At 48.7% G+C, this 18,640-nt stretch overlaps 12 non-coding genes across 12 annotated transcripts; all 12 read right to left on the reverse strand.

Moving 5' to 3' along the window:
- Positions 1-2,442: 2,442 nt before the first annotated feature.
- On the reverse strand, positions 2,443-2,554 carry TRNAL-CAA (transfer RNA leucine (anticodon CAA)). Its single transcript has 2 exons — positions 2,517-2,554; positions 2,443-2,488 (listed from the first exon to the last, which is right to left on the reverse strand). It is a non-coding gene; the product is annotated as a tRNA-Leu (tRNA).
- Positions 2,555-2,861: 307 nt separating this feature from the next.
- Positions 2,862-2,934, reverse strand: TRNAV-CAC (transfer RNA valine (anticodon CAC)). The gene has a single exon. It is a non-coding gene; the product is annotated as a tRNA-Val (tRNA).
- A 388-nt stretch (positions 2,935-3,322) lies between these two features.
- Positions 3,323-3,394, reverse strand: TRNAP-AGG (transfer RNA proline (anticodon AGG)). The gene has a single exon. It is a non-coding gene; the product is annotated as a tRNA-Pro (tRNA).
- A 2,620-nt stretch (positions 3,395-6,014) lies between these two features.
- On the reverse strand, positions 6,015-6,126 carry TRNAL-CAA (transfer RNA leucine (anticodon CAA)). The gene is made up of 2 exons: positions 6,089-6,126; positions 6,015-6,060 (listed from the first exon to the last, which is right to left on the reverse strand). It is a non-coding gene; the product is annotated as a tRNA-Leu (tRNA).
- A 307-nt stretch (positions 6,127-6,433) lies between these two features.
- On the reverse strand, positions 6,434-6,506 carry TRNAV-CAC (transfer RNA valine (anticodon CAC)). Its single transcript has one exon. It is a non-coding gene; the product is annotated as a tRNA-Val (tRNA).
- A 3,081-nt stretch (positions 6,507-9,587) lies between these two features.
- On the reverse strand, positions 9,588-9,699 carry TRNAL-CAA (transfer RNA leucine (anticodon CAA)). The gene is made up of 2 exons: positions 9,662-9,699; positions 9,588-9,633 (listed from the first exon to the last, which is right to left on the reverse strand). It is a non-coding gene; the product is annotated as a tRNA-Leu (tRNA).
- Positions 9,700-10,005: 306 nt separating this feature from the next.
- TRNAV-CAC (transfer RNA valine (anticodon CAC)) lies at positions 10,006-10,078 on the reverse strand. The gene has a single exon. It is a non-coding gene; the product is annotated as a tRNA-Val (tRNA).
- A 389-nt stretch (positions 10,079-10,467) lies between these two features.
- TRNAP-AGG (transfer RNA proline (anticodon AGG)) lies at positions 10,468-10,539 on the reverse strand. Its single transcript has one exon. It is a non-coding gene; the product is annotated as a tRNA-Pro (tRNA).
- A 2,621-nt stretch (positions 10,540-13,160) lies between these two features.
- Positions 13,161-13,272, reverse strand: TRNAL-CAA (transfer RNA leucine (anticodon CAA)). Its single transcript has 2 exons — positions 13,235-13,272; positions 13,161-13,206 (listed from the first exon to the last, which is right to left on the reverse strand). It is a non-coding gene; the product is annotated as a tRNA-Leu (tRNA).
- A 3,461-nt stretch (positions 13,273-16,733) lies between these two features.
- On the reverse strand, positions 16,734-16,845 carry TRNAL-CAA (transfer RNA leucine (anticodon CAA)). The gene is made up of 2 exons: positions 16,808-16,845; positions 16,734-16,779 (listed from the first exon to the last, which is right to left on the reverse strand). It is a non-coding gene; the product is annotated as a tRNA-Leu (tRNA).
- A 307-nt stretch (positions 16,846-17,152) lies between these two features.
- TRNAV-CAC (transfer RNA valine (anticodon CAC)) lies at positions 17,153-17,225 on the reverse strand. Its single transcript has one exon. It is a non-coding gene; the product is annotated as a tRNA-Val (tRNA).
- A 388-nt stretch (positions 17,226-17,613) lies between these two features.
- TRNAP-AGG (transfer RNA proline (anticodon AGG)) lies at positions 17,614-17,685 on the reverse strand. The gene has a single exon. It is a non-coding gene; the product is annotated as a tRNA-Pro (tRNA).
- Between the last annotated feature and the right edge of the window lie 955 nt (positions 17,686-18,640).

Consider the following 18,640-nt stretch of genomic DNA (forward strand, 5'->3'; position numbering starts at 1 on the left):
CAGATTTACAAGAAAATGACTAAGCGCGACGCTGTGCCAAATTTGCAAGCCCCACGCGCCGTCATTTTCAAAATGCAGGGAAGCGCCGTATTTAGTAGAATACAGCGCACCCCTGTGCTTCCCCCTGCGCCAGCTCTAAATTAGCTGCTGAGCGCCAACGCAGCCGTTCTTGCACCATGGTACAAGGATGACTGCGTTGAGGGGGAAATTGTTTTTGTGCAGGAAGGGACACCTTCCTGCCCAAAAAAAAAATCTTCAATGGTGATTTGCTCTTACTTCTATGTGTGCTGCAGAATGCATCACACATAGAAAGAGCAAAAACAAGGAGAAATGAAAACATTTCTCCTCAGTGCGCCACTCTAACGACACCCCTGGGATGGCGTTGGATTTTGGTGCTGACGCAGATTTATGCCAACTCCTAAATCTGGAGCAGCATCAAAATGCTATGGTGTTGCTGTGGCACACTCCCAACAACACCCATTGCACGCCCCTTCCAGGGAACGCGCTGCGTGCTAAGGGGCCGTATTTACAAGGTGGTGTTAAGCCACAAAAAGTGGCTGAACGCCATCTTGTAAATACCGCGCAGTGCATAGTGCCACGGGGGCGTCACTAAAAGTGATGCTCCGGTGGCGATAGGACCTTGTAAGTCTGGCACTTTATTTGCTCAAGGTGTGTGTTCTTGGTGAGGGCAGGAAAGCTATTTTCGCTCTCGTACCTTCCTTCCTTGGCTGGCTTGAATGCTGTAGGCTCAGGCTTCATTGCAAAGGTCAAACAGTGAGCAACTGACTGCCGTAAGCTGGCGCAACTCCTCTTGGTGAGCTGTGACAGATGCCCCAGGAGCGTAGTACCTCACGATGGTGAGGGATAGACACAGTCTCTTTTATCTCAGCTTGCATGTCAGGTGAGGCAGGAAATGCAAATACTGTGAAAAAGCCCAGCGACTCGAACCAGGGACCTTTCGCATGTGAGGTGCGCATGATAACCACTATACTAGACAAACAGACACACTTGGCGGCTTGCTTCATGTGGCTATGCATTGTACTGGAACCACCACACTATGGAAACAGACACACCTGCTTGCTTTATGTGGCTATGCATTGGACTGGGATGCAAGGATGAGGGCCAATGTTCATGACGCTCAAAGCTGAGCCTTCCGGAACACGATCTCTTCCCTTGGAAGAAAGGAACTGGGATCACTTTCATTCCAAGAGGTGATTTCAGAACTGGACCCGAAATTACCATGGAGAAGCACTGTGCATTTAATGTTCCTACGAGCACTGCTGCTCCAGCACAGAAAAGCAGTTGCAAAGAAATCTCGCATACCTTCATGATGCTGAACCGTCTCAACGCCAGTATAAAGCATGTATTGCATTGCAACATGACATCTTACAAGAGTGAAAAGCAGAAATACTCCTGTTTAAAACACAGACTGAACCTATAAAGGTAGGGGTTTGTCCGGGATTTGAACCGAGGTCCTCTCACACCCGAAGCGAGAATCATACCCCTATACCAACTAGACTGCCGCTGCATAGTCATTTGAAACATCTTCTGAAGCGTCTTTCCGAAAAGCAGGGCCATTTGGAGGCTCTCTCTCTCTAAGCGTGCCATAGCAATTGATGTTTTCTGTCAAGGATTTTTTGTTTGTCTCTAGCAAGGCAAGAGGTAGTCAAAATGCCCTGTGCCAGTGAGCTGAACTAGGGCACTGATGTGAAAAGCAGACCCTTTCTGTTAGTTGTAACCCGCTGCAAGTCATGGACCCTTGCACCTTAGACTTCCCAACCAGAAGCACTGAAGGGCCTGCTAGCTCTTGAGCCAGAGGAGCATGCCTCTTGGATTCAAGCACACTTGCTCGATCAGCGCTCGATCAGGCGAGATTTATATTAGTGGCTCATAGGCCTGAAACACTCACCTGGGAGACGCAGGGTGGCTGATTTCCCGGAATGGCCCTTGATGGGGAAATCACCTCCTTTCCCCCGCCTCATTTCAGAATTGTGTGCTAGTCGCAAGACAGTGTTCAGGGGTTCATGGGTACTGCCTACTCCCAGCTGCCTCTCTGTCTTCTTCATGTAAATTGCAAGTCACGAGGAGGCACCATTGCCAATATGCTCCGCCCACCTAACCAAGAAACCTAGTTTGAGCTTGTCTGCCTGTGTTGTTGCAGGGGCAGTGTCTTCTTTGCCCAAAAGGTGGCAGGAGAGCCTCACTTCAAACGATAGAATCAACTGCTTAAGTAGAAACCAGCATGGTAGTTACTGTCATAAAGTGCAGCTCTAACAGAAGGTGTGCCTGAGACGCCCCTTCCAGTAATACACAGAATTTTGATTGAGGGCCCAGCCGATGGGTTGGTGGATTTCTCCTCACATGCCACAGCAGCTTCCAAAGATAGTGGTGTGAGGAGCTGGCTCTGCAAGCAGAGCAAGATTTAAGGGAAGAAAATACACCTGTCAGAAGTGGGATTTGAACCCACGCCTCCATGAAGAGACCAGAAGGATCAGCTTCACTGAAGATCAAGCTCTCTTGAGTCTGGCGCCTTAGACCACTCGGCCATCCTGACAGCCAAAACAGTATGCAGGTCGGACTCTTCAGTCTGCACTTGTTGATTTTGCCGCTTGCAATGTTCCTATCAAAGTCACAGCTTTAAAGGCCCCACAATATAACATGGCCAAGAAAAAAAAAAAAAAACAGAACAAGAAACAATGCACATGCACGACCACCGAGGGATGCAGATAACTTTTTAGCGTCCTGCAATAGTAAAGCACGTTTTACACAGGTCACAAGTTTTTAAAGGTCATTTCTGTCTAAGTGTGCATTGAGAGAGACTGAGGTTTTAGGGAGCAAACACAAAAGCTGCTGCTGCCAAGTGTTTCTGCCCGGTCTCGAACCGGGGACCTTTCGCGTGTGAGGCGAACGTGATAACCACTACACTACAGAAACAAGCTTGCTGGTTTGACTGAAGGAGCACAGTTCCCCTCATATGTTTGCACGATTTCCTCTATACTTTATCAGCAGTTGCTCGGAATGCGAGGGGTAAGTGTGAAAATTGCAGCGGTGTCAGCCAGCATGCATACACTCAGACGTCCTGAAAAATCCCACAGCTGCGGGCAGAGACAGACAAATATCTGATGCCTAAATGCCAGGAAGGAGAGCCTGTGAAATCATCACACAGGGCGCACTGAGAGCAAGCAGGAAGGAAGCCAAGGCATTGTAATCCATTTTTCGCCTGAGGCAAAAAATATGTTTTGCGCAACAATGCTTCGAGTGGAATGAGAAATGTTGAGGGGTTGTGTATTTTGAGCAGGATTTGATTGTTTTCCGCTAAAATGGGCTCGTCCGGGATTTGAACCTGGGACCTCTCGCACCCTAAGCGAGAATCATACCCCTAGACCAACGAGCCTGGGCACAGAAATGCAACGGCTCCGACCCTGCTCGGAGGGTTGGTGACAGAGAGTGGGAGACTACATCCCAAAGCAAGAAACTGCACATGGTGCTCTCTTCTGCAGTACGACTAGAGTCATTTGCATGGTCTTCATCGAACATGACATAAAAAGCCTCTATCCTTTAGACATTTTGGCCCAGATTTACAAGAAAATGACTAAGCGCGACGCTGTGCCAAATTTGCAAGCCCCACGCGCCGTCATTTTCAAAATGCAGGGAAGCGCCGTATTTAGTAGAATACAGCGCACCCCTGTGCTTCCCCCTGCGCCAGCTCTAAATTAGCTGCTGAGCGCCAACGCAGCCGTTCTTGCACCATGGTACAACGATGACTGCGTTGAGGGGGAAATTGTTTTTGTGCAGGAAGGGACACCTTCCTGCCCAAAAAAAAAATCTTCAATGGTGATTTGCTCTTACTTCTATGTGTGCTGCAGAATGCATCACACATAGAAAGAGCAAAAACAAGGAGAAATGAAAACATTTCTCCTCAGTGCGCCACTCTAACGACACCCCTGGGATGGCGTTGGATTTTGGTGCTGACGCAGATTTACGCCAACTCCTAAATCTGGAGCAGCATCAAAATGCTATGGTGTTGCTGTGGCACACTCCCAACAACTCCCATTGCACGCCCCTTCTAGGGAACGCGCTGCGTGCTAAGGGGCCGTATTTACAAGGTGGTGTTAAGCCACAAAAAGTGGCTGAACGCCATCTTGTAAATACCGCGCAGTGCGTAGTGCCACCGGGGCGTCACTAAAAGTGATGCTCCGGTGGCGATAGGGCCTTGTAAGTCTGGCACTTTATTTGCTCAAGGTGTGTGTTCTTGGTGAGGGCAGGAAAGCTATTTTCGCTCTCGTACCTTCCTTCCTTGGCTGGCTTGAATGCTGTAGGCTCAGGCTTCATTGCAAATGTCAAACAGTGAGCAACTGACTGCCGTAAGCTGGCGCAACTCCTCTTGGTGAGCTGTGACAGATGCCCCAGGAGCGTAGTACCTCACGATGGTGAGGGATAGACACAGTCTCTTTTATCTCAGCTTGCCTGTCAGGTGAGGCAGGAAATGCAAATACTGTGAAAAAGCCCAGCGACTAGAACCAGGGACCTTTCGCATGTGAGGTGCGCATGATAACCACTACACTAGACAAACAGACACACTTGCCGGCTTGCTTCATGTGGCTATGCATTGTACTGGAACCACCACACTATGGAAACAGACACACCTGCTTGCTTTATGTGGCTATGCATTGGACTGGGATGCAAGGATGAGGGCCAATGTTCATGACGCTCAAAGCTGAGCCTTCCGGAACACGATCTCTTCCCTTGGAAGAAAGGAACTGGGATCACTTTCATTCCAAGAGGTGATTTCAGAACTGGACCCGAAATTACCATGGAGAAGCACTGTGCATTTAATGTTCCTACGAGCACTGCTGCTCCAGCACAGAAAAGCAGTTGCAAAGAAATCTCGCATACCTTCATGATGCTGAACCGTCTCGACGCCAGTATAAAGCATGTATTGCATTGCAACATGACATCTTACAAGAGTGAAAAGCATAAATACTCCTGTTTAAAACACAGACTGAACCTATAAAGGTAGGGGTTTGTCTGGGATTTGAACCGAGGTCCTCTCACACCCGAAGCGAGAATCATACCCCTATACCAACTAGACTGCCGCTGCATAGTCATTTGAAACATCTTCTGAAGCGTCTTTCCGAAAAGCAGGGCCATTTGGAGGCTCTCTCTCTCTAAGCGTGCCATAGCAATTGATGTTTTCTGTCAAGGATTTTTTGTTTGTCTCTAGCAAGGCAAGAGGTAGTCAAAATGCCCTGTGCCAGTGAGCTGAACTAGGGCACTGATGTGAAAAGCAGACCCTTTCTGGTAGTTGTAACCCGCTGCAAGTCATGGACCCTTGCACCTTAGACTTCCCAACCAGAAGCACTGAAGGGCCTGCTAGCTCTTGAGCCAGAGGAGCATGCCTCTTGGATTCAAGCACACTTGCTCGATCAGCGCTCGATCAGGCGAGATCGATATTAGTGGCTCATAGGCCTGAAACACTCACCTGGGAGACGCAGGGTGGCTGATTTCCCGGAATGGCCCTTGATGGGGAAATCACCTCCTTTCCCCGCCTCATTTCAGAATTGTGTGCTAGTCGCAAGACAGTGTTCAGGGGTTCATGGGTACTGCCTACTCCCAGCTGCCTCTCTGTCTTCTTCATGTAAATTGCAAGTCATGAGGAGGCACCATTGCCAATATGCTCCGCCCACCTAACCAAGAAACCTAGTTTGAGCTTGTCTGCCTGTGTTGTTGCAGGGGCAGTGTCTTCTTTGCCCAAAAGGTGGCAGGAGAGCCTCACTTCAAACGATAGAATCAACTGCTTAAGTAGAAACCAGCATGGTAGTTACTGTCATAAAGTGCAGCTCTAACAGAAGGTGTGCCTGAGACGCCCCTTCCAGTAATACACAGAATTTTGATTGAGGGCCCAGCCGATGGGTTGGTGGATTTCTCCTCACATGCCACAGCAGCTTCCAAAGATAGTGGTGTGAGGAGCTGGCTCTGCAAGCAGAGCAAGATTTAAGGGAAGAAAATACACCTGTCAGAAGTGGGATTTGAACCCACGCCTCCATGAAGAGACCAGAAGGCTCAGCTTCACTGAAGATCAAGCTCTCTTGAGTCTGGCGCCTTAGACCACTCGGCCATCCTGACAGCCAAAACAGTGTGCAGGTCGGACTCTTCAGTCTGCACTTGTTGATTTTGCCGCTTGCAATGTTCCTATCAAAGTCACAGCTTTAAAGGCCCCACAATATAACATGGCCAAGAAAAAAAAAAAAAAACAGAACAAGAAACAATGCACATGCACGACCACCGAGGGATGCAGATAACTTTTTAGCGTCCTGCAATAGTAAAGCACGTTTTACACAGGTCACAAGTTTTTAAAGGTCATTTCTGTCTAAGTGTGCATTGAGAGTGACTGAGGTTTTAGGGAGCAAACACAAAAGCTGCAGCTGCCAAGTGTTTCTGCCCGGTCTCGAACCGGGGACCTTTCGCGTGTGAGGCGAACGTGATAACCACTACACTACAGAAACAAGCTTGCTGGTTTGACTGAAGGAGCACAGTTCCCCTCATATGTTTGCACGATTTCCTCTATACTTTATCAGCAGTTGCTTGGAATGCGAGGGGTAAGTGTGAAAATTGCAGCGGTGTCAGCCAGCATGCATACACTCAGACGTCCTGAAAAATCCCACAGCTGCGGGCAGAGACAGACAAATATCTGATGCCTAAATGCCAGGAAGGAGAGCCTGTGAAATCATCACACAGGGCGCACTGAGAGCAAGCAGGAAGGAAGCCAAGGCATTGTAATCCATTTTTCGCCTGAGGCAAAAAATATGTTTTGCGCAACAATGCTTCGAGTGGAATGAGAAATGTTGAGGGGTTGTGTATTTTGAGCAGGATTTGATTGTTTTCCGCTAAAATGGGCTTGTCCGGGATTTGAACCTGGGACCTCTCGCACCCTAAGCGAGAATCATACCCCTAGACCAACGAGCCTGGGCACAGAAATGCAACGGCTCCGACCCTGCTCGGAGGGTTGGTGACAGAGAGTGGGAGACTACATCCCAAAGCAAGAAACTGCACATGGTGCTCTCTTCTGCAGTACGACTAGAGTCATTTGCATGGTCTTCATCGAACATGACATAAAAAGCCTCTATCCTTTAGACATTTTGGCCCAGATTTACAAGAAAATGACTAAGCGCGACGCTGTGCCAAATTTGCAAGCCCCACGCGCCGTCATTTTCAAAATGCAGGGAAGCGCCGTATTTAGTAGAATACAGCGCACCCCTGTGCTTCCCCCTGCGCCAGCTCTAAATTAGCTGCTGAGCGCCAACGCAGCCGTTCTTGCACCATGGTACAAGGATGACTGCGTTGAGGGGGAAATTGTTTTTGTGCAGGAAGGGACACCTTCCTGCCCAAAAAAAAAATCTTCAATGGTGATTTGCTCTTACTTCTATGTGTGCTGCAGAATGCATCACACATAGAAAGAGCAAAAACAAGGAGAAATGAAAACATTTCTCCTCAGTGCGCCACTCTAACGACACCCCTGGGATGGCGTTGGATTTTGGTGCTGACGCAGATTTACGCCAACTCCTAAATCTGGAGCAGCATCAAAATGCTATGGTGTTGCTGTGGCACACTCCCAACAACACCCATTGCACGCCCCTTCCAGGGAACGCGCTGCGTGCTAAGGGGCCGTATTTACAAGGTGGTGTTAAGCCACAAAAAGTGGCTGAACGCCATCTTGTAAATACCGCGCAGTGCATAATGCCACCGGGGCGTCACTAAAAGTGATGCTCCGGTGGCGATAGGGCCTTGTAAGTCTGCCACTTTATTTGCTCAAGGTGTGTGTTCTTGGTGAGGGCAGGAAAGCTATTTTCGCTCTCGTACCTTCCTTCCTTGGCTGGCTTGAATGCTGTAGGCTCAGGCTTCATTGCAAAGGTCAAACAGTGAGCAACTGACTGCCGTAAGCTGGCGCAACTCCTCTTGGTGAGCTGTGACAGATGCCCCAGGAGCGTAGTACCTCACGATGGTGAGGGATAGACACAGTCTCTTTTATCTCAGCTTGCCTGTCAGGTGAGGCAGGAAATGCAAATACTGTGAAAAAGCCCAGCGACTCGAACCAGGGACCTTTCGCATGTGAGGTGCGCATGATAACCACTACACTAGACAAACAGACACACTTGCCGGCTTGCTTCATGTGGCTATGCATTGTACTGGAACCACCACACTATGGAAACAGACACACCTGCTTGCTTTATGTGGCTATGCATTGGACTGGGATGCAAGGATGAGGGCCAATGTTTATGACGCTCAAAGCTGAGCCTTCCGGAACACGATCTCTTCCCTTGGAAGAAAGGAACTGGGATCACTTTCATTCCAAGAGGTGATTTCAGAACTGGACCCGAAATTACCATGGAGAAGCACTGTGCATTTAATGTTCCTACGAGCACTGCTGCTCCAGCACAGAAAAGCAGTTGCAAAGAAATCTCGCATACCTTCATGATGCTGAACCGTCTCGACGCCAGTATAAAGCATGTATTGCATTGCAACATGACATCTTACAAGAGTGAAAAGCAGAAATACTCCTGTTTAAAACACAGACTGAACCTATAAAGGTAGGGGTTTGTCTGGGATTTGAACCGAGGTCCTCTCACACCCGAAGCGAGAATCATACCCCTATACCAACTAGACTGCCGCTGCATAGTCATTTGAAACATCTTCTGAAGCGTCTTTCCGAAAAGCAGGGCCATTTGGAGGCTCTCTCTCTCTAAGCGTGCCATAGCAATTGATGTTTTTTGTCAAGGATTTTTTGTTTGTCTCTAGCAAGGCAAGAGGTAGTCAAAATGCCCTGTGCCAGTGAGCTGAACTAGGGCACTGATGTGAAAAGCAGACCCTTTCTGGTAGTTGTAACCCGCTGCAAGTCATGGACCCTTGCACCTTAGACTTCCCAACCAGAAGCACTGAAGGGCCTGCTAGCTCTTGAGCCAGACGAGCATGCCTCTTGGATTCAAGCACACTTGCTCGATCAGGGCTCGATCAGGCGAGATTTATATTAGTGGCTCATAGGCCTGAAACACTCACCTGGGAGACGCAGGGTGGCTGATTTCCCGGAATGGCCCTTGATGGGGAAATCACCTCCTTTCCCCCGCCTCATTTCAGAATTGTGTGCTAGTCGCAAGACAGTGTTCAGGGGTTCATGGGTACTGCCTACTCCCAGCTGCCTCTCTGTCTTCTTCATGTAAATTGCAAGTCACGAGGAGGCACCATTGCCAATATGCTCCGCCCACCTAACCAAGAAACCTAGTTTGAGCTTGTCTGCCTGTGTTGTTGCAGGGGCAGTGTCTTCTTTGCCCAAAAGGTGGCAGGAGAGCCTCACTTCAAACGATAGAATCAACTGCTTAAGTAGAAACCAGCATGGTAGTTACTGTCATAAAGTGCAGCTCTAACAGAAGGTGTGCCTGAGACGCCCCTTCCAGTAATACACAGAATTTTGATTGAGGGCCCAGCCGATGGGTTGGTGGATTTCTCCTCACATGCCACAGCAGCTTCCAAAGATAGTGGTGTGAGGAGCTGGCTCTGCAAGCAGAGCAAGATTTAAGGGAAGAAAATACACCTGTCAGAAGTGGGATTTGAACCCACGCCTCCATGAAGAGACCAGAAGGCTCAGCTTCACTGAAGATCAAGCTCTCTTGAGTCTGGCGCCTTAGACCACTCGGCCATCCTGACAGCCAAAACAGTGTGCAGGTCGGACTCTTCAGTCTGCACTTGTTGATTTTGCCGCTTGCAATGTTCCTATCAAAGTCACAGCTTTAAAGGCCCCACAATATAACATGGCCAAGAAAAAAAAAAAAAACAGAACAAGAAACAATGCACATGCACGACCACCGAGGGATGCAGATAACTTTTTAGCGTCCTGCAATAGTAAAGCACGTTTTACACAGGTCACAAGTTTTTAAAGGTCATTTCTGTCTAAGTGTGCATTGAGAGAGACTGAGGTTTTAGGGAGCAAACACAAAAGCTGCTGCTGCCAAGTGTTTCTGCCCGGTCTCGAACCGGGGACCTTTCGCGTGTGAGGCAAACGTGATAACCACTACACTACAGAAACAGGCTTGCTGGTTTGACTGAAGGAAGCACAGTTCCCCTCATATGTTTGCACGATTTCCTCTATACTTTATCAGCAGTTGCTCGGAATGCGAGGGGTAAGTGTGAAAATTGCAGCGGTGTCAGCCAGCATGCATACACTCAGACGTCCTGAAAAATCCCACAGCTGCGGGCAGAGACAGACAAATATCTGATGCCTAAATGCCAGGAAGGAGAGCCTGTGAAATCATCACACAGGGCGCACTGAGAGCAAGCAGGAAGGAAGCCAAGGCATTGTAATCCATTTTTCGCCTGAGGCAAAAAATATGTTTTGCGCAACAATGCTTCGAGTGGAATGAGAAATGTTGAGGGGTTGTGTATTTTGAGCAGGATTTGATTGTTTTCCGCTAAAATGGGCTCGTCCGGGATTTGAACCTGGGACCTCTCGCACCCTAAGCGAGAATCATACCCCTAGACCAACGAGCCTGGGCACAGAAATGCAACGGCTCCGACCCTGCTCGGAGGGTTGGTGACAGAGAGTGGGAGACTACATCCCAAAGCAAGAAACTGCACATGGTGCTCTCTTCTGCAGTACGACTAGAGTCATTTGCATGGTCTTCATCGAACATGACATAAAAAGCCTCTATCCTTTAGACATTTTGGCCCAGATTTACAAGAAAATGACTAAGCGCGACGCTGTGCCAAATTTGCAAGCCCCACGCGCCGTCATTTTCAAAATGCAGGGAAGCGCCGTATTTAGTAGAATACAGCGCACCCCTGTGCTTCCCCCTGCGCCAGCTCTAAATTAGCTGCTGAGCGCCAACGCAGCCGTTCTTGCACCATGGTACAAGGATGACTGCGTTGAGGGGGAAATTGTTTTTGTGCAGGAAGGGACACCTTCCTGCCCAAAAAAAAAATCTTCAATGGTGATTTGCTCTTACTTCTATGTGTGCTGCAGAATGCATCACACATAGAAAGAGCAAAAACAAGGAGAAATGAAAACATTTCTCCTCAGTGCGCCACTCTAACGACACCCCTGGGATGGCGTTGGATTTTGGTGCTGACGCAGATTTACGCCAACTCCTAAATCTGGAGCAGCATCAAAATGCTATGGTGTTGCTGTGGCACACTCCCAACAACACCCATTGCACGCCCCTTCCAGGGAACGCGCTGCGTGCTAAGGGGCCGTATTTACAAGGTGGTGTTAAGCCACAAAAAGTGGCTGAACGCCATCTTGTAAATACCGCGCAGTGCATAGTGCCATGGGGGCGTCACTAAAAGTGATGCTCCGGTGGCGATAGGACCTTGTAAGTCTGGCACTTTATTTGCTCAAGGTGTGTGTTCTTGGTGAGGGCAGGAAAGCTATTTTCGCTCTCTTACCTTCCTTCCTTGGCTGGCTTGAATGCTGTAGGCTCAGGCTTCATTGCAAAGGTCAAACAGTGAGCAACTGACTGCCGTAAGCTGGTGCAACTCCTCTTGGTGAGCTGTGACAGATGCCCCAGGAGCGTAGTACCTCACGATGGTGAGGGATAGACACAGTCTCTTTTATCTCAGCTTGCCTGTCAGGTGAGGCAGGAAATGCAAATACTGTGAAAAAGCCCAGCGACTCGAACCAGGGACCTTTCGCATGTGAGGTGCGCATGATAACCACTACACTAGACAAACAGACACACTTGACGGCTTGCTTCATGTGGCTATGCATTGTACTGGAACCACCACACTATGGAAACAGACACACCTGCTTGCTTTATGTGGCTATGCATTGGACTGGGATGCAAGGATGAGGGCCAATGTTTATGACGCTCAAAGCTGAGCCTTCCGGAACACGATCTCTTCCCTTGGAAGAAAGGAACTGGGATCACTTTCATTCCAAGAGGTGATTTCAGAACTGGACCCGAAATTACCATGGAGAAGCACTGTGCATTTAATGTTCCTACGAGCACTGCTGCTCCAGCACAGAAAAGCAGTTGCAAAGAAATCTCGCATACCTTCATGATGCTGAACCGTCTCGACGCCAGTAGAAAGCATGTATTGCATTGCAACATGACATCTTACAAGAGTGAAAAGCAGAAATATTCCTGTTTAAAACACAGACTGAACCTATAAAGGTAGGGGTTTGTCTGGGATTTGAACCGAGGTCCTCTCACACCCGAAGAGAGAATCATACCCCTATACCAACTAGACTGCCGCTGCATAGTCATTTGAAACATCTTCTGAAGCGTCTTTCCGAAAAGCAGGGGCATTTGGAGGCTCTCTCTCTCTAAGCGTGCCATAGCAATTGATGTTTTCTGTCAAGGATTTTTTGTTTGTCTCTAGCAAGGCAAGAGGTAGTCAAAATGCCCTGTGCCAGTGAGCTGAACTAGGGCACTGATGTGAAAAGCAGACCCTTTCTGGTAGTTGTAACCCGCTGCAAGTCATGGACCCTTGCACCTTAGACTTCCCAACCAGAAGCACTGAAGGGCCTGCTAGCTCTTGAGCCAGAGAAGCATGCCTCTTGGATTCAAGCACACTTGCTTGATCAGCGCTCGATCAGGCGAGATTTATATTAGTGGCTCATAGGCCTGAAACACTCACCTGGGAGACGCAGGGTGGCTGATTTCCCGGAATGGCCCTTGATGGGGAAATCACCTCCTTTCCCCCGCCTCATTTCAGAATTGTGTGCTAGTCGCAAGACAGTGTTCAGGGGTTCATGGGTACTGCCTACTCCCAGCTGCCTCTCTGTCTTCTTCATGTAAATTGCAAGTCACGAGGAGGCACCATTGCCAATATGCTCCGCCCACCTAACCAAGAAACCTAGTTTGAGCTTGTCTGCCTGTGTTGTTGCAGGGGCAGTGTCTTCTTTGCCCAAAAGGTGGCAGGAGAGCCTCACTTCAAACGATAGAATCAACTGCTTAAGTAGAAACCAGCATGGTAGTTACTGTCATAAAGTGCAGCTCTAACAGAAGGTGTGCCTGAGACGCCCCTTCCAGTAATACACAGAATTTTGATTGAGGGCCCAGCCGATGGGTTGGTGGATTTCTCCTCACATGCCACAGCAGCTTCCAAAGATAGTGGTGTGAGGAGCTGGCTCTGCAAGCAGAGCAAGATTTAAGGGAAGAAAATACACCTGTCAGAAGTGGGATTTGAACCCACGCCTCCATGAAGAGACCAGAAGGTTCAGCTTCACTGAAGATCAAGCTCTCTTGAGTCTGGCGCCTTAGACCACTCGGCCATCCTGACAGCCAAAACAGTGTGCAGGTCGGACTCTTCAGTCTGCACTTGTTGATTTTGCCGCTTGCAATGTTCCTATCAAAGTCACAGCTTTAAAGGCCCCACAATATAACATGGCCAAGAAAAAAAAAAAAAAACAGAACAAGAAACAATGCACATGCACGACCACCGAGGGATGCAGATAACTTTTTAGCGTCCTGCAATAGTAAAGCACGTTTTACACAGGTCACAAGTTTTTAAAGGTCATTTCTGTCTAAGTGTGCATTGAGAGAGACTGAGGTTTTAGGGAGCAAACACAAAAGCTGCTGCTGCCAAGTGTTTCTGCCCGGTCTCGAATCGGGGACCTTTCGCGTGTGAGGCGAACGTGATAACCACTACACTACAAAAACAAGCTTGCTGGTTTGACTGAAGGAGCACAGTTCCCCTCATATGTTTGCACGATTTCCTCTATACTTTATCAGCAGTTGCTCGGAATGCGAGGGGTAAGTGTAAAAATTGCAGCGGTGTCAGCCAGCATGCATACACTCAGACGTCCTGAAAAATCCCACAGCTGCGGGCAGAGACAGACAAATATCTGATGCCTAAATGCCAGGAAGGAGAGCCTGTGAAATCATCACACAGGGCGCACTGAGAGCAAGCAGGAAGGAAGCCAAGGCATTGTAATCCATTTTTCGCCTGAGGCAAAAAATATGTTTTGCGCAACAATGCTTCGAGTGGAATGAGAAATGTTGAGGGGTTGTGTATTTTGAGCAGGATTTGATTGTTTTCCGCTAAAATGGGCTCGTCCGGGATTTGAACCTGGGACCTCTCGCACCCTAAGCAAGAATCATACCCCTAGACCAACGTGCCTGGGCACAGAAATGTAACGGCTCCGACCCTGCTCGGAGGGTTGGTGACAGAGAGTGGGAGACTACATCCCAAAGCAAGAAACTGCACATGGTGCTCTCTTCTGCAGTACGACTAGAGTCATTTGCATGGTCTTCATCGAACATGACATAAAAAGCCTCTATCCTTTAGACATTTTGGCCCAGATTTACAAGAAAATGACTAAGCGCGACGCTGTGCCAAATTTGCAAGCCCCACGCGCAGTCATTTTCAAAATGCAGGGAAGCGCCGTATTTAGTAGAATACAGCGCACCCCTGTGCTTCCCCCTGCGCCAGCTCTAAATTAGCTGCTGAGCGCCAACGCAGCCGTTCTTGCACCATGGTACAAGGATGACTGCGTTGAGGGGGAAATTGTTTTTGTGCAGGAAGGGACACCTTCCTGCCCAAAAAAAAAATCTTCAATGGTGATTTGCTCTTACTTCTATGTGTGCTGCAGAATGCATCACACATAGAAAGAGCAAAAACAAGGAGAAATGAAAACATTTCTCCTCAGTGCGCCACTCTAACGACACCCCTGGGATGGCGTTGGATTTTGGTGCTGACGCAGATTTACGCCAACTCCTAAATCTGGAGCAGCATCAAAATGCTATGGTGTTGCTGTGGCACACTCCCAACAACACCCATTGCACGCCCCTTCCAGGGAACGCGCTGCGTGCTAAGGGGCCGTATTTACAAGGTGGTGTTAAGCCACAAAAAGTGGCTGAACACCATCTTGTAAATACCGCGCAGTGCATAGTGCCACCGGGGCGTCACTAAAAGTGATGCTCCGGTGGCGATAGGGCCTTGTAAGTCTGGCACTTTATTTGCTCAAGGTGTGTGTTCTTGGTGAGGGCAGGAAAGCTATTTTCGCTCTCGTACCTTCCTTCCTTGGCTGGCTTGAATGCTGTAGGCTCAGGCTTCATTGCAAAGGTCAAACAGTGAGCAACTGACTGCCGTAAGCTGGCGCAACTCCTCTTGGTGAGCTGTGACAGATGCCCCAGGAGCGTAGTACCTCACGATGGTGAGGGATAGACACAGTCTCTTTTATCTCAGCTTGCCTGTCAGGTGAGGCAGGAAATGCAAATACTGTGAAAAAGCCCAGCGACTCGAACCAGGGACCTTTCGCATGTGAGGTGCGCATGATAACCACTACACTAGACAAACAGACACACTTGCCGGCTTGCTTCATGTGGCTATGCATTGTACTGGAACCACCACACTATGGAAACAGACACACCTGCTTGCTTTATGTGGCTATGCATTGGACTGGGATGCAAGGATGAGGGCCAATGTTCATGACGCTCAAAGCTGAGCCTTCCGGAACACGATCTCTTCCCTTGGAAGAAAGGAACTGGGATCACTTTCATTCCAAGAGGTGATTTCAGAACTGGACCCGAAATTACCATGGAGAAGCACTGTGCATTTAATGTTCCTACGAGCACTGCTGCTCCAGCACAGAAAAGCAGTTGCAAAGAAATCTCGCATACCTTCATGATGCTGAACCGTCTCGACGCCAGTATAAAGCATGTATTGCATTGCAACATGACATCTTACAAGAGTGAAAAGCATAAATACTCCTGTTTAAAACACAGACTGAACCTATAAAGGTAGGGGTTTGTCTGGGATTTGAACCAAGGTCCTCTCACACCCGAAGCGAGAATCATACCCCTATACCAACTAGACTGCCGCTGCATAGTCATTTGAAACATCTTCTGAAGCGTCTTTCCGAAAAGCAGGGCCATTTGGAGGCTCTCTCTCTCTAAGCGTGCCATAGCAATTGATGTTTTCTGTCAAGGATTTTTTGTTTGTCTCTAGCAAGGCAAGAGGTAGTCAAAATGCCCTGTGCCAGTGAGCTGAACTAGGGCACTGATGTGAAAAGCAGACCCTTTCTGGTAGTTGTAACCCGCTGCAAGTCATGGACCCTTGCACCTTAGACTTCCCAACCAGAAGCACTGAAGGGCCTGCTAGCTCTTGAGCCAGAGGAGCATGCCTCTTGGATTCAAGCACACTTGCTCGATCAGCGCTCGATCAGGCGAGATTTATATTAGTGGCTCATAGGCCTGAAACACTCACCTGGGAGACGCAGGGTGGCTGATTTCCCGGAATGGCCCTTGATGGGGAAATCACCTCCTTTCCCCCGCCTCATTTCAGAATTGTGTGCTAGTCGCAAGACAGTGTTCAGGGGTTCATGGGTACTGCCTACTCCCAGCTGCCTCTCTGTCTTCTTCATGTAAATTGCAAGTCACGAGGAGGCACCATTGCCAATATGCTCCGCCCACCTAACCAAGAAACCTAGTTTGAGCTTGTCTGCCTGTGTTGTTGCAGGGGCAGTGTCTTCTTTGCCCAAAAGGTGGCAGGAGAGCCTCACTTCAAACGATAGAATCAACTGCTTAAGTAGAAACCAGCATGGTAGTTACTGTCATAAAGTGCAGCTCTAACAGAAGGTGTGCCTGAGACGCCCCTTCCAGTAATACACAGAATTTTGATTGAGGGCCCAGCCGATGGGTTGGTGGATTTCTCCTCACATGCCACAGCAGCTTCCAAAGATAGTGGTGTGAGGAGCTGGCTCTGCAAGCAGAGCAAGATTTAAGGGAAGAAAATACACCTGTCAGAAGTGGGATTTGAACCCACGCCTCCATGAAGAGACCAGAAGGCTCAGCTTCACTGAAGATCAAGCTCTCTTGAGTCTGGCGCCTTAGACCACTCGGCCATCCTGACAGCCAAAACAGTGTGCAGGTCGGACTCTTCAGTCTGCACTTGTTGATTTTGCTGCTTGCAATGTTCCTATCAAAGTCACAGCTTTAAAGGCCCCACAATATAACATGGCCAAGAAAAAAAAAAAAAAACAGAACAAGAAACAATGCACATGCACGACCACCGAGGGATGCAGATAACTTTTTAGCGTCCTGCAATAGTAAAGCACGTTTTACACAGGTCACAAGTTTTTAAAGGTCATTTCTGTCTAAGTGTGCATTGAGAGAGACTGAGGTTTTAGGGAGCAAACACAAAAGCTGCTGCTGCCAAGTGTTTCTGCCCGGTCTCGAACCGGGGACCTTTCGCGTGTGAGGCGAACGTGATAACCACTACACTACAGAAACAAGCTTGCTGGTTTGACTGAAGGAGCACAGTTCCCCTCATATGTTTGCACGATTTCCTCTATACTTTATCAGCAGTTGCTTGGAATTCGAGGGGTAAGTGTGAAAATTGCAGCGGTGTCAGCCAGCATGCATACACTCAGACGTCCTGAAAAATCCCACAGCTGCGGGCAGAGACAGACAAATATCTGATGCCTAAATGCCAGGAAGGAGAGCCTGTGAAATCATCACACAGGGCGCACTGAGAGCAAGCAGGAAGGAAGCCAAGGCATTGTAATCCATTTTTCGCCTGAGGCAAAAAATATGTTTTGCGCAACAATGCTTCGAGTGGAATGAGAAATGTTGAGGGGTTGTGTATTTTGAGCAGGATTTGATTGTTTTCCGCTAAAATGGGCTCGTCCGGGATTTGAACCTGGGACCTCTCGCACCCTAAGCGAGAATCATACCCCTAGACCAACGAGCCTGGGCACAGAAATGCAACGGCTCCGACCCTGCTCGGAGGGTTGGTGACAGAGAGTGGGAGACTACATCCCAAAGCAAGAAACTGCACATGGTGCTCTCTTCTGCAGTACGACTAGAGTCATTTGCATGGTCTTCATCGAACATGACATAAAAAGCCTCTATCCTTTAGACATTTTGGCCCAGATTTACAAGAAAATGACTAAGCGCGACGCTGTGCCAAATTTGCAAGCCCCACGCGCAGTCATTTTCAAAATGCAGGGAAGCGCCGTATTTAGTAGAATACAGCGCACCCCTGTGCTTCCCCCTGCGCCAGCTCTAAATTAGCTGCTGAGCGCCAACGCAGCCGTTCTTGCACCATGGTACAAGGATGACTGCGTTGAGGGGGAAATTGTTTTTGTGCAGGAAGGGACACCTTCCTGCCCAAAAAAAAAATATTCAATGGTGATTTGCTCTTACTTCTATGTGTGCTGCAGAATGCATCACACATAGAAAGAGCAAAAACAAGGAGAAATGAAAACATTTCTCCTCAGTGCGCCACTCTAACGACACCCCTGGGATGGCGTTGGATTTTGGTGCTGACGCAGATTTACGCCAACTCCTAAATCTGGAGCAGCATCAAAATGCTATGGTGTTGCTGTGGCACACTCCCAACAACACCCATTGCACGCCCCTTCCAGGGAACGCGCTGCGTGCTAAGGGGCCGTATTTACAAGGTGGTGTTAAGCCACAAAAAGTGGCTGAACGCCATCTTGTAAATACCGCGCAGTGCATAGTGCCACCGGGGCGTCACTAAAAGTGATGCTCCGGTGGCGATAGGGCCTTGTAAGTCTGGCACTTTATTTGCTCAAGGTGTGTGTTCTTGGTGAGGGCAGGAAAGCTATTTTCGCTCTCGTACCTTCCTTCCTTGGCTGGCTTGAATGCTGTAGGCTCAGGCTTCATTGCAAAGGTCAAACAGT

The sequence above is a fragment of the Pleurodeles waltl genome, chromosome 10 (genome assembly GCF_031143425.1).
Source record: "Pleurodeles waltl isolate 20211129_DDA chromosome 10, aPleWal1.hap1.20221129, whole genome shotgun sequence".
Taxonomy (NCBI): Eukaryota; Metazoa; Chordata; class Amphibia; order Caudata; family Salamandridae; genus Pleurodeles; species Pleurodeles waltl.